This window comes from Physeter macrocephalus, chromosome 11, assembly GCF_002837175.3.
Source record: "Physeter macrocephalus isolate SW-GA chromosome 11, ASM283717v5, whole genome shotgun sequence".
Lineage (NCBI taxonomy): Eukaryota > Metazoa > Chordata > Mammalia > Artiodactyla > Physeteridae > Physeter > Physeter macrocephalus.
In genome coordinates, this window is record NC_041224.1 from 35109539 (window position 1) to 35122795 (window position 13257).

The 13257-nt window shown below is 44.7% G+C and overlaps 1 protein-coding gene across 4 annotated transcripts in view; it reads left to right on the plus strand.

Moving 5' to 3' along the window:
* The window catches only part of DIP2C (disco interacting protein 2 homolog C), a 340053-nt gene that overhangs the window by 845 nt on the left and 325951 nt on the right, over positions 1-13257 (plus strand). The window lies entirely within an intron of this gene.

Sequence of the window (13257 nt, forward strand, 5' to 3'; positions counted from 1 at the left end):
GCGCAGGACGGGGCCGCGGGGCCCGGGGCGCAGCCGGGGCGCAGGACGGGCCGTGGGGCCGGGGCGGCCTCGCGCGCGGCCTGGCGGACGGGGCCGTGTCCTTGGTGCGCGTCCGAGCGCTGCCCACCGCGGCCGGGCCGGGGGCGGTTCCGCGTTGCGCGGCCTGAGGCTCCGCGGGCCTCGTTCTAATGCGAAACTTGTCTTTGGACTTGAGGTTTGACCGCCGGTGTCCGAGGCATCCTGGCTGGACCGGGATAGTACTACTATTGTTCCCGTCCGCTGGGATGCGAAGGTTGGGTGAAATTGGAAAACCTCCTCCCTCAGGCCAGGGTCTGTGCCGCGTTCCCATCGTCCCATACTTAGAATTTGTGACAGATTTGCCACAGTGATTTCATGGAGTGTTATATACGGTTTCTTATTTGCTCTTAATGGTGGGATCATGTGCTCAGCTGTCATAAGTTTTAGATAGGATTTTGCTATGTCTTAAAAAAAAAAACAAACCCACTGAAGTTCCGAAATGTTGAATGTTTAATATGGATTTAGAATTCACCCAGCTCACCCTGGGAAGGCCACTAATACACTGTGGGGTGGGGATAGGCCGGCTTGTCTCGAATTTATATTTGGAGCAGTTTAGTGGTGAACTTGTATGTGTGTGTGTGTAACGGTTTTGTGGGGCTGGCAGCCAGAAAGTAAATTCATTCGTGCCAGTTTTCATCAGCAGGGAGAAGCTGGTGTTGACCGTATGGTTTCCTTTTTAACACTTTCAGGGCGAAGAAGGGGGTACAGGTGGGGGCCTGGGGTGAAGTGTCTTTTCAGATGTCACAGACTGGCGATGTTTCTGTTTCACATTTGGGGTTCTGCAGGGTTCTGTAATGCTCAACTGTCCCATAGGAGGAGACCGTTTCCTGGACTCTGTGCTCAACAGACACTGTTCTGAAGGGTTGGAGATGATGAGGGCGTTGCTGGTATCTCAGTGCAGTGCCCAGCTGGGCGAACAGTACTTAGGTCTACACTGGTGGATAAGGTGTGCAGTGTGGACAGATTGCTTGGAGGGATGAAGTGCCCATTGGAAAATATTTGCCCAAGTTCTTTGATTTTGTCAATGTTTACATGGGTTTTTCTCCCTCACTTTACAGGCCCCCGTAGCTGTGCACCACAGTTGTGTTATTTACAACACCGTATCATTCATGCATTCTCTCCAGACAAGCACTTCTGCTATGTCTGTATTATACTGATGTTAAGTGTCAGTACCTTACCTGTGTTGGCAAAGCGGGAAGCCGTCTGAACTCACCAGGAGCCCTCCACCTCCCCCGTCAGTCTGAGATGGGCTCACATTTGCTTCTGCACACCTGGGACAGTGTGTGGCCCCTGGTGGGAGTGGCTGCTTGTGGACGTGGACACTCACCTGCTAGATTGCACTCACCTGTCACCATCAGTCACTCCTAGAATGTGTCCCTGTTGTCCAGGGGATGGCAAACCACTTTAGACCAAGGTGTGCTCAGCCTAGTTCTCTGTGTCCCTACAGAATTTTTTTTTTTTTTCTTTTTTTTTTCCAGTACGGAGGCCTCTCACTGTTGTGGCCTCTCCCGTTGCGGAGCACAGGCTCTGGACATGCAGGCTCAGTGGCCATGGCTCACGGGCCCAGCCGCTCCGCGGCATGTGGGATCTTCCCGGACCGGGGCACGAACCCGCGTCCCCTGCATTGGCAGGCAGACTCTCAACCACTGCGCCACTAAGGAAGCCCCCTACAGATTTTTTAAAAGGGTTTAATGAGTTTCTTATGGAGTGTCTGGGCAGAGAAAGGGGTGTGTGTTTGCATATGGGAATCACATTATTGTTTTTCTCTCTCTCTCAACTCTGCCAGGCCTGGCTGCATCACCCAAGAGTAAGAGTCAGAGAGTTGTTGCTTTGGCCACCCAGCCTCAGCCCGCCTCTCCCCGCTTTAGCTGTGTCATCTTTGACTTGCTTTGTCCATGCTGAGTCGATTGGGTCTCCCTTTAAGGTCATTTGGAATTTTGTGTCTTGTGACTATGTAGAGTAGTTTTACTGTCTTAAATTAGATGAATCAACTTGTTTTCCAGTATTGCTTAATAGCAACCAAAGAATGGAGGGATCAGAAATCTGTGCCTCTTTACATTTTAGAAGTTAAAATCCCCCAACATAGCCACTTTCAAAGTGAAAAGTTAAAACGGCTTTTAATGCCGAGTTATTTAAGCATATTGCTTTCATATTTTATCTTCAATCAGGATTCATGTGGAGAGAATTCTTTAAATTAGTCTTCATCGTTTTATTAAAATATCAGAACATACTGTGGAAACGTGTGGACGTTCCAGTGCTCAGTTCCTACAAAGGAGCATGGGAAAACAATTCCATTTTAAGCACATAATGTAGGTTGAAAAAAGAGTAGACTCTTCTTTCAAAGTTCCTGTATGGCCAGCCAGCTGTTAATGGGTGTATATCTTATCTAGATTAGTAGACGCTGGTCCAGTTTTGGTTTGCACTGTCTGCTGGTGCTACTACAGACACTTAGGTTATTTTATTTTATGGGTCACTGTTTGGTAGAGGGTTGCAGATTGACTTCTTGGCTGCAGAAGTCAGATTTTCACTTTCGTGTCCTGCTGGTTGCCTCCTCTTTTCTTTCCACTGTCTGTTGCTACCCAGTGCTTCCCTCTTGGGGGAAAACTGGGCTGCTCTCCCTGCAGAACTGGTGCCAGCAAAGAACAGGAGCTTTCTGTGGGGAGATGTGGTGGCTGCCCCTCCTATGGGCAGTAATGGCCTCCAATCCACAGGTCTGGGTAAAGTCTTTGGTGTGAAGCCAGGGGTTGTCGGTCTGGTGAATTCTTGGGACTCAATGTGAAACGGAGAGGAAACCAGTGAGCTGGCTGGTTGCTGGGTGCCAGGTGGGGTAGCGGTGGCTCTTTTCTTCAAACACTTTTCCCTAAATCATTTTTTTCTTCCCGTCCCTTCCCTTCATTCTTGCCTTTTGGAATCATGCATTTTTCTATTTGGCTTTCAGAGGACCCCCCAAGTGGTTTCATTAATATGTAAATAGACATTATTTGGCTTAAGAAAAAACTTTAAATGGAAACACTGGCAAAGCAGAGAGGAAACAAAATTTCTCAATAAAGACAGACTCATGTCTTATTAAAAAAAAAATCAGTTGTTAATTGAACTTCAGCAGTAAGTTTCTGTGTTAACTGACGGCTTGTGTCCTGGGCTGTACACACCCTGGACTTGCAACTGTAGACGATATCATCCCACTGTTTCAGGAGTGGTTGAATTCTTATTTTGGTAGGACTTTGGGAAATTGCCTTGTGATGTAGCCTGTGAAAACTGTTTGGTGTTTGCAGAAGAGAAGTCCGTTAGCTTTCTACTTTGTGGCTTTTAAATTGTGAGTGTGCTTACTAACTTCCTAATTCTTGCTTATGGGAGTTACTCAGTTTGTAAGGTACCGAATTACTGCAACTATTAGTTATGTTCTGTAATCGAGTCCAACTTAACATTTTCTAGTAAGTGTGAAACTGCTCAAGGAAGGAGGTGCATGCTATCAGTTCTTTGTGTTGATCAAGGAACCAGTAATTTTTTTAATTGCAGATGAGCAATTCACATGCAGCTGGCGTAATCCTGTCACCAGAGTAAAATCTTAAAGAGATGGCCAGTTGGAAGGTTTGTAGATTTGGGGGTGTGTGGCATTTTCAGGGCTGCCAGCACAATATAGCAGATACGCTTAGCTCTAGAACATGAGTTCTGTCCCCATCAGCCCCTGTGCTTTTCTTGGAGGTCCCTGTGGCTGCAGAGGTGGCCACCCAAACTGAAGCCTGGGACCACCTTCCAGGGTCGGGGAGAGGAGACCTGCTGTCTCTAATGCAACCCAGATGTTCTCATTGAAAGGAAATAGTGGACTCTGGAAAGCAAATGTGTGAAAAAATGCTTTCTTCTAGAGTCTTGTTGATAATTTGTGGTCATTGGGAGGGGAGGAGGGAAGGGGTCAGCAGATTCAGGGAATAATAGCTGAGCCGCTCCACCGGGGATCAGACCTCAGCATTGTTAACAAAACCTGTTCACTCTGTCACATCGTCTCAAAGCTGCCCCCACTAGTTGTACGTATTGTGGTGAATGAAATGGACTACTTGGCTTGATAAATCTAAAAGATTGTTATCTGAATTAAAAATATGTACAAAATGGCAGCATTGATATGTGTGGGATGTGAAATGTGTGGACTTGAATTTTAAGAGTTCTTCAGAGTTATGAAAATAGTTAAATTTGAATGTTCTTTTCTTGATGAATAAATATAGATGTCAAATTTAGCCAGGAAATTAAAGGCACACATTAAAGGCACTGATGTGTACGGTTGATCCCAATGCTGAAAAGATCTTTGCGGTGCTGTAGTCATGCTTAGAGCTGAATGTTGTGAGGTCACAGCTGTAACAACGACTCTATTTTGTTTCATTCTGGGCCCACTGGCTTTATATTCTTGTTATGGTTTGGAGGCTACAAGCTGTTGGATGTTATGAGTCACTTTTTGCCTTCCTCCTCCCAGCCTTTTTCAAATGGGTTGTCTCTTTTTTTAGAGCTGATTTTTTTTTTAAAGCAGTGATTTATGGGATGAGTTGTAGCATTCTTCTGAATTGCAAAGAGAATGTATTGTATAATCTTCATTTTGATGTCATGTATATAGACTGACTCACCAGTTCAAATCCTAGTCATATTAAGATTCTCATAATTACTCAGTTACCTTACTAAAAGCAGATGCTCGCCTGCAGTTATTGGCTTGGTTTCGCACATCAGTGTTTATCCTGGTACACGGAAGGCACCTCAGGTGATGCGCTGGGCTCTGACCACTGTTTACTGTTCCTGTTCTCCGGTCTCTCCATCTGTATGCCTCTACTTTCAAGGTTGCCCATGTTCATTTTCCTTCTTTCATGATCTTTTTGTGCGCCCTACAAAAGTTACCTACTGTCATTGCCAGTGCTCTGTTCTGCTGAGAGGGTCAAAACCTTGTCACGTCTCGAAAGAAGCAGTTGCATCCATTTGTTCTTGATAATAAATAGCGCTCTCAAAGGGGAGAATCTAATTGAGAATCCCAGCTGGCGGGGTAAGAACATAGGAGTCAGGTTTGTGCGTATATGGCACTTTCTTCAGGACCCAACGGGGTGTTAATGTTCATAAGCCCTTAAGACAAATAAAGTGGGAAAGGCTAAGATATTGAGCTGTAAAAGTCAACATGACAACAAGCAGCCTTCTTTTGTGGGGTGGCGGACTGGGGAGGTTGCTCTTTAGTTTTGTTGCTGTTGAATATCGTGGAGAATGAAATGTGCTCTCTGTGCCGAGACAAATTGAGGTGGCTGTTTACCAAATGCTTTGTGCAATAGGTTTGAAAAATCAGGGAAAAAATGACCGAAGACAGTGAGGACTGAGGGATTCTGTGATTGATAGTGGGTTAAATAGATCTTTTTCTTCTGGGCTGCCGGTTTTAAATCTTTTTTTTTTTTTTTTTGCTTATTAAGTTGGAAACTGTTTCTTTGTCCTCATGAAAAGATTGAAGACTGCGGGCCAGATCCAAACTAGTTCTGTCGGCACCAGAAAGAGCAATTCCTTGGATACTTGTCCGCAATTATGCACAATTAATTTTTTTTTTTTACTGAATTATCTGGTTAGTCAAGTCACATATTCTTCTATTTTTTTAATTAGAGGAATACTCTAACATTTTAAAATTATGAAGTTAAAAAAGTCATATGTAAATATGTCCCCTCTTCAATGTGGGCTGCTTCACACCCACCAGCCTCAGGTCTGAGCCTCTGGCCAAGGAGGAAGGCAGTTCCCTGCTGGACACTCAGTCCTGAGTGTCTAATTAAAACCAGAAAAGTGAGTCTCTCGTGTTCTGACCATGTGTCTTACCAGTGCAGCTTGCCATGTGTCAGGAGTTTATAAAACATGTTAAGCTTTAGTGGGGAGAGGCCCATCTCAGTTTCCATGCGGCAGGTCTTAATCCGCCTTCGTGGCTTTGTTCCTGCCACTCCCTCGAGTTGGCAGAGCCACATGTCTGGACCGCTTCACTCTCGGGAAGAACACAGACCTCCACATCGAGCCCTGTCCCCTTGCTGGCCAAGCCCAGAGTCATGTCCCTGTGAAGATGCAGGTGGCGTGGGTCTAGCTGACCAGCTCTCTAAGGAAGCGCTTCCTGGCCAGTTTACCTGAAATGAAAACAGAAATGTAAACTGTGTTACTCATTAACCTTATCAGGAGATTCTGGGTCTTTATGAATAAAGTAGTATAAATGGAGATTACATGCTTTATTGCAAATAGAAGCACATCCAGTTATGTCAGTGTCACAATACCTGACAAAACATAGCTTATAAACCTTCACAGAAGGATAAGAGCAGTCGCAGAGCCTGATGTTGTCAGGGGACAGGAACGGGTGAAATCTGGAGTTGGCCAGATGCTTTAGGAAGGACAGGTTCACTCTGGAGCCATCGGTCTGAGGGGCTGGATTTGGTGCAGTGGACACTAAAAGCACAAAAATCCATGTTTAAATTGTGCGTGACCTTCTTCTGTGCTTCTTGAACCTCTTTGGGTCTTTTTCTAAATCCTGTTTGGAGATTTGTATGAAGATCTTGAGAATTCTCATGTGAGTGTCCACTGAGAAGTCTTCCTATGGATTTTCCTACGTTGGGAGGGCCCGTCTAGGGCTCTGCAGTCGTGGCATCACCCCGGATAAGCCACCAGGCTCTCCCAGTCTTGGTGTCCTCGGCTGTCAGATAGGGTTAAGAACTCTGCCTTTGGGATGGTAGTGGGATCAGCGAGGCAGAGTCACAGTATCTGCTCCATAAATATCCAGCCCTGCAGTTTCCCTCCGAGGTGCTGTCACTGGGACAGAGTTCCCTGCCCTCCCGCCCCCTAGTTTATCCAGGTGATTTGAGTTACAGTGGCCTTCGGAGAAAAGCAGTGGAGAGGAGGCATAGGCCCGGGTGCGGGAAAGCAGTTTCACTTTCCTGTGCTTGGAGGGTGCACCTCTTAATAGATGCTACCTGGGCACTTACCCTGTGCTAGGATAGCTTCAGAGCTGCAATGCCTCTTTTTTTTTTTTTTTAAGATAAAACTTCCTTTCTGGTGGACTCTTTGTGTCAACATTCCTGGAATCCCTTTTTTCAGCCCCTTTACTTTTCAAGAGAAAAGTTGGGGAAAGGTGTCCTAGGTCAGATTCAAGTCCAGGTGTGTCCGGGAAGGACGTCCTGTTAGGCTGTGATCATCGAATCTCAGGACTATGTGTGGACCTCCAATCAGAGTCGTTCCAGCGCTTCGTGGAGGAGGGGCCTGACCATCTCCTGCAGTCCCCTCACCACAGTGCCCTCAGGACGAAACACAGAGCTCCACCGCTGTGACTGTGGGAATTGTCCTCCTGGAGGTGTGTGTCCCCCTGCCCTCAGCGTGTGTGGAGAGGGACTGAGCTGGCACCCCTCTCGTCATACCCCCGTGTCCTGTCCCGAGACAAGTGCACGTGGATGCCACCCAACAGGCCACACAGGTGGGATTGCGTGAGCCTGGGCAGCTCTGAGAGGCCAGGTCAGAGCCAGGGCTCACCGTGGCAGTGGACCCGGGGCTCTGTGCCCCCCGCCCAACACCTGTAACAGGTCCTGGGCTTTTATCCTTTACGATCACCCTGGCACTTATGTCAGTTGAGTGCCGTGTGGGTTTGTGAGTGAGTGGGATCTTTTTCTCATCGACTTGCATAAGCTGCTTCTTTTAAAATAAAACCAGAGATAGTTTGAAGCCCCCCCTGCCCCCACTGTGAATTTAATGGTATCACAGAAATTATGGCTTCAGTTATGTGTAAAAACAACTTAAGAGTAACACCAAGTACTAAGGTGGAGCTGTACTTCAGGATAGCTTAAGTGAGCATCATTGGGCTTCGAAACATCTTTTGTTTTTTCTTGTTTTGATGAACGTGATGGATGCTTGAAGGCTGTTGAGATTTAGTAATATAAAGTAGTCTTTAAGGAGCTCTTTAAGCAAGGGTGCAATTCCATTAAACTTAAGTCATTAAAATGCACCTATTTAGGGACTTCCATGGCGGTCCAGTGGTTAAGACTTAGCCTTCCAATGCAGGGGATGCGGGTTCAATCCCTGGTCAGGGAGTTAAGATCCCACATGCATCCCGGCCAAAAACCCAAAACATAAAACAGAAACAATGTTGTAACAAATTCAATAAAGACTTTAAAAACGGTCCACCTCAAAAAAAATCTTAAAAAAAAAAACCCCCCAAAAACCAACCACCTACTTAAACCCAGGGAAATAGTGTATCAACTTGCCAGGGTGGAAACTTTGTTACTAATGTTACTAAGGTGCATTATAATGTACCTCATGCTTGCAAGTTACTGTTGCAGTGCCTGTCCTGTAGGGAAATTCTGTCAACCTGAGCCTTGGTGTTTGGGTGGGTTTTGTTGTTTCATTTTGCTTTTAGCTCAAGTGAATATAGTCTTATTGCAAATGGTGGGGCTAAGCTTCCCCCACCAAGCACAACATTGACCTGGGCCAAATGAGAAATAGCGCTTGGGGTTATTTTGCTGTTGATATCAGAGTTCAGACTTCGAGAATTTCTGTTACTTGTACATAAATTAATATGAAAAGGAAGTAGAATTCTGCCTCCCTGTTTTAGATGGTGGCGAATTATTATTTAGCTATCATACCAGTAAAGGATTTTCTAATGGCTGTTGGTATTTTAGAATTTCTCTCCTGTTATTAGGAAGATCTGGCCTGGGACACGGGGAAGAAAGTACCCTTGATTTTGCTGTTTCCTTCATGACTTGTTGAATTTGACACAAATAGGATTCTAGATGAAATCTGCCCTTTATGAAAAGTGTCTAAGTAAAACAGGCTTTCTGAAAGTGTTGTACAATAGTCTGTCTCCCGTGGATCCAGAGGAGCAAAGCCTTGGGGAAGGAATGTGGGCAGAGGTTCCTTGGATGGGCTGCCATTCCTCGGGTGATGGGCATCTGCTGTTGGGGGTGCCTACCACAGGTGGAAAGCTCACAGGCTGACTGTGTCATTGTGGTCATAGGGCAGGTTTGATCACTATCACTAATTCTTGAAAGACGATGTGGGGTGGGGAGCAGTATTTAGAACACTAGCATTCCTTGAAACAAAGATAGGAAGTAAAGGTTATACATCTCATGGTGCCTTGTAGCTTTTAGCTGCTTTCATATTGACCTTTTTTTAGTCCTTTGAAAATATTTTCTAGGGAAGTGACATTAGCTTCTCTGTATAGATGAGGAGACTTCAAATGATCAGAAACTCATCACGAGCCCTAGAATCTTGGCTTCCCGACACATTTTCACCATCACAAGTGAACTGAACCACCGAGCTGCTTTCTTCTGAAGCGTGATGGGGATCCCGTCTTCTCCTGTGAGATCATCAGCAGGAACTCTGTGGAGTCCTGGGTGCCCTCGGGAGTGTGGGCAGTGGGCAGCGCCCCCCCAGCGGCCTGTTCCAAGTCCGTGAGGAAATCGGACGAATTTCCCTTGCATGTGGTTGTAACGGGTGGAGGCTTATGCTGCACGTTTTCTTAGCTGGCTGCCCCTAAACTTTGCATTTAAGATCGAATCTGTCATCTAGGGGATGAATATATGGGTGTTCGCTGTACAACTCTGTTTTCTGTATGTTTGAATTTTTTTTGTTTCTCGTGGAAGATGAACAACATCCTTTATTTATTAAGAAATTTTTTTTTTTTTTTGGCTGAGTTGGGTCTTCGTTGCTGCGCGCGGCCTTTCTCTAGTTGTGGCGAGTGGGGGCTACTCTTCGTTGCGGTGTGCGGGCTTCTCGTTGAGGTGGCTTCTCTTGTTGGGGAGCATGGGCTCTAGACGCGCGAGCTCAGTAGTTGTGGCTCGCAGGCTGTAGAGCGCAGGCTCAGCAGTTGTGGCGCGTGGGCTCAGTTGCCCCGCAGCATGTGGGATCTTCCCGGACCAGGGCTCGAACCCATGTTCCCTGCATTGGCAGGCGGATTCTTAACCACTGCGCCACCAGGGAAGCCCCGGAACAGCATCCTTTAGAATCAGGAGGCTGGATATGGTACGGCTTATCTGAAATCTTAATCGTTTTGGTCAAGAGACGATGCTGTTAGTTCTTGTGTTGTTTCTGGGAAAAATATTCTACATGAGGTTCCAGGAATAACCTCTTCAGTGTCTCTGCAAGAGTGACCTCTCTCAAAGCTTCCTATTACTAACCAGGATGATGGCGATCATGTTTAAGTCGCCACCAATCACTTACAAGGCAATCAATCTTAGGTCTTTTATATAGAGTGCTTTTATTCCAAGTGGAGTGCGTGTCTGACCTTCTCCAGGCCTTGCAGGGATGCAGGCCACGTCTAATGGATGTGATCCACCCTCATCTCTGGTCCCCAGAGAACCGGAGTCTTGTCAGTAGGAGCGGACAGTGCATAACTCGGATTTTTAAATCAGATGTTGCAAATTGATGTCTTTTTTGGCGTGAACAAAGTCTGTTATCTCTGTTTATGAGGGAGGACGCTTACATGTCTCAGGCCACCACTCACTGATTGTTCACGTGTGCTAAGCACTGCGTTAGGTGTCTTACACAGATTACCTTTTTTGAAGGACATTTGTCTCACAGAAAGGGAAGCACGTTAGTGAGCTTGCCTGAGGTCCCGTGCCTGAGTGGTGGGTGCGAGTTGGCCAGTTTGCCCCGACGCTCTCCTGGCACCAGCCTCCTCCCTTCCAGCTCCCGACGGGACACCACCCTCATGTAGTGAGTTAGGAATCCAAGTCAGAAATGGAACGCTGCAAGAGATACCAAGTTTCATGGTATGTGTGGTGACTTTTCTTTTTTACGTATTTACTTTCGCATACCCTAATGATGTGTTTTTTCACCTGATGTAACAATTAACTTAATTACCAGCCATTACTGGTACAGAGTTCCATGAAGGGTATTTTAGGAACCTGTGGTCTCAAAAAAGCCTTTATTTTCATAACTATAATATGCTTAATAAAGTTGTTGGGATTGTGGCTTTCTTTTGTTATTTTATTTTTTGTTCCTTGAGTGGAAGCTATTTAGTGATTACTCATAATTGTGAAAATAATCTAGTGATTAGAGGATCTTGTTAGGACAAATCTATGTCTCCTTTCTTTTATGTAAATAAAAAAATCTTAATCCAGGTAAATGTCAGCAGGAATGACCATGTATAAAGTGGATAAGATTTTTGTGTGACGTGGTCACCCTGGGATATTGTCTCAGGAATTTTCTAGAGCATCCATCTTTATTCTCACTAGTTTACACCCTCCCCGTTCCCTGATTATTTCCATTTGCACCAGAAATTTGAATACAAGTGTGTCCAAGATGGTACTTGTATGTGTGTGCATGTATCATGCCTTTTTGCTATAAGATGGACTGTTTGAATAGTGCTTTTGGACACTGACAACTTGGTCAGAAAACCGGTAGCTCCTCATTAATAAAGGTAGGTGTTCTAGTATCAGGAAGCCCTGAATACGTTCTGTGTTATATTAAATAAATAAATCCCAGAACAAAGATGGTTTTGTGTACTATGTATTTGCCATGACTTTCTTGTAAGAAGTGTGAATGTTTCACCCACTTATCGGAAATCCCATGACTAGCTTAAACAGAGAACATGGATTATTCTGTCTCCAGATCATTTTCATGTATTTATGATCGCACCTGTTCTATTAGCTGTGAAAGCCATCAGTCTTGGCCTAGCTGGGCCCATGCTGATAGAATTAAGGGAAACAAGATCATTTTTAGCTTGTTTTAAACCTAAAGCTGCCCGTTATCTGCATAATAGCCCAATCTTTAAAAATGATACAATTTGATTTTTAGTGGATTATAATTAATTTGGTTATCTATGGCTGAAACATTTCACTGCATTGTGAATTAACTATTTTTTGATTTCTTCATAATATGGATCCGATCCAGAAGATGGGCTGTAGGCTTGGAGTGATAACATTGTTACTTGTAACTTAGACTAACTCTTGGTTTCTCTGAGATGATAACCGTACAGTCGTATATTTAATTCCCGTTTTTCACGTTGTTCTCACTTCTGAGTTCCTACTGGTCATCCCTTTCACTCACGTTCTTTCCTTTCTTCTCCCTCCATCCTTCTTCTATTTTGTTGTCTTTCACCCACAGACCCTCAGTATATGGTGGATGTGTGTGTGTGTGGTGGGGTCCCAACTGCTGTGAATTTTTGATAACCTGTGGAAAGAACTTTTTTTTTTTTTTGAGCAAGACACCTCTACACCTCTAAATGAACTTTCAGTTGCCTAAATATCACCTGTTTTGTGGACTGTCTGTGGAAATTTTAATTGTTTTTTGTGGGGTTTGGCTGACCTTTCTCTGCCCCACCAATTACTCCACCCAGCCCATGTGTACTCAAACTCCGCAGGCCTGGTTCAACACTGCTTATATGCAAAATAATTAACAGAGCTCTATAAATAAGAAATCACATGTTGCCACATAAATAGTTTCCCTGTCATTTGAGTGTGGATTGTTTTTGCTCCTGTGGTGGCCCTGAGGATTCTGGCCTTTGTTTGGAAGCACCTCACATTGAGGTGGGTATGAAATGTAAAACTGATTACAGTATTGTTATCACTCACAAGCGGACAACAAAGATGTGTTCGGTTTGGATGTTGGATGACCTTTTTGAAAAAAGCACCTGGCTTTTGTCATACTTTGAAAGCTGTGCTTATACTGTTTTCTGTATTTTACTTAGAGTGTCTACAGTTCCTAAAGGAGATATTTGCTTATTTTAAGGGGATAAATTACTTTACAATAAAAATACTCTCTGGGGATTTAGATGGAATAGCTTTGCCATATTATTTGTCGTTCACTATTTAACACCAAATGTAGTGGACTTTTAAGTGGCTGACATGCCCCAGCCCCTTGCTGGTGTGTATTTAGGTGGAAGTGTGTGTGTGCGTGAGTGTGTGTAGGTGCAAACATACACACGTATATCTAACTGGTTCAATCACATTTGATTCCAAAGTTAGGGATTGTTTTTGCCACATGAGAGCTTTTGAATTGTTCTTTTCCTTAAGCATTTATTTCATTTGCTATTTGTTGAGCGAGGGTCTCTTGGGAACTATGGGAGTGGTGACAGCTGTTTTTTTTTTTTTAACATCTTTATTGGAGTATAATTGCTTTACAATGGTGTGTTAGTTTCTGCTTTACAACAAAGTGAATCAGTTATACATATACATATGTTCCCATATCTCTTCCCTCTTGCGTCTCCCTCCC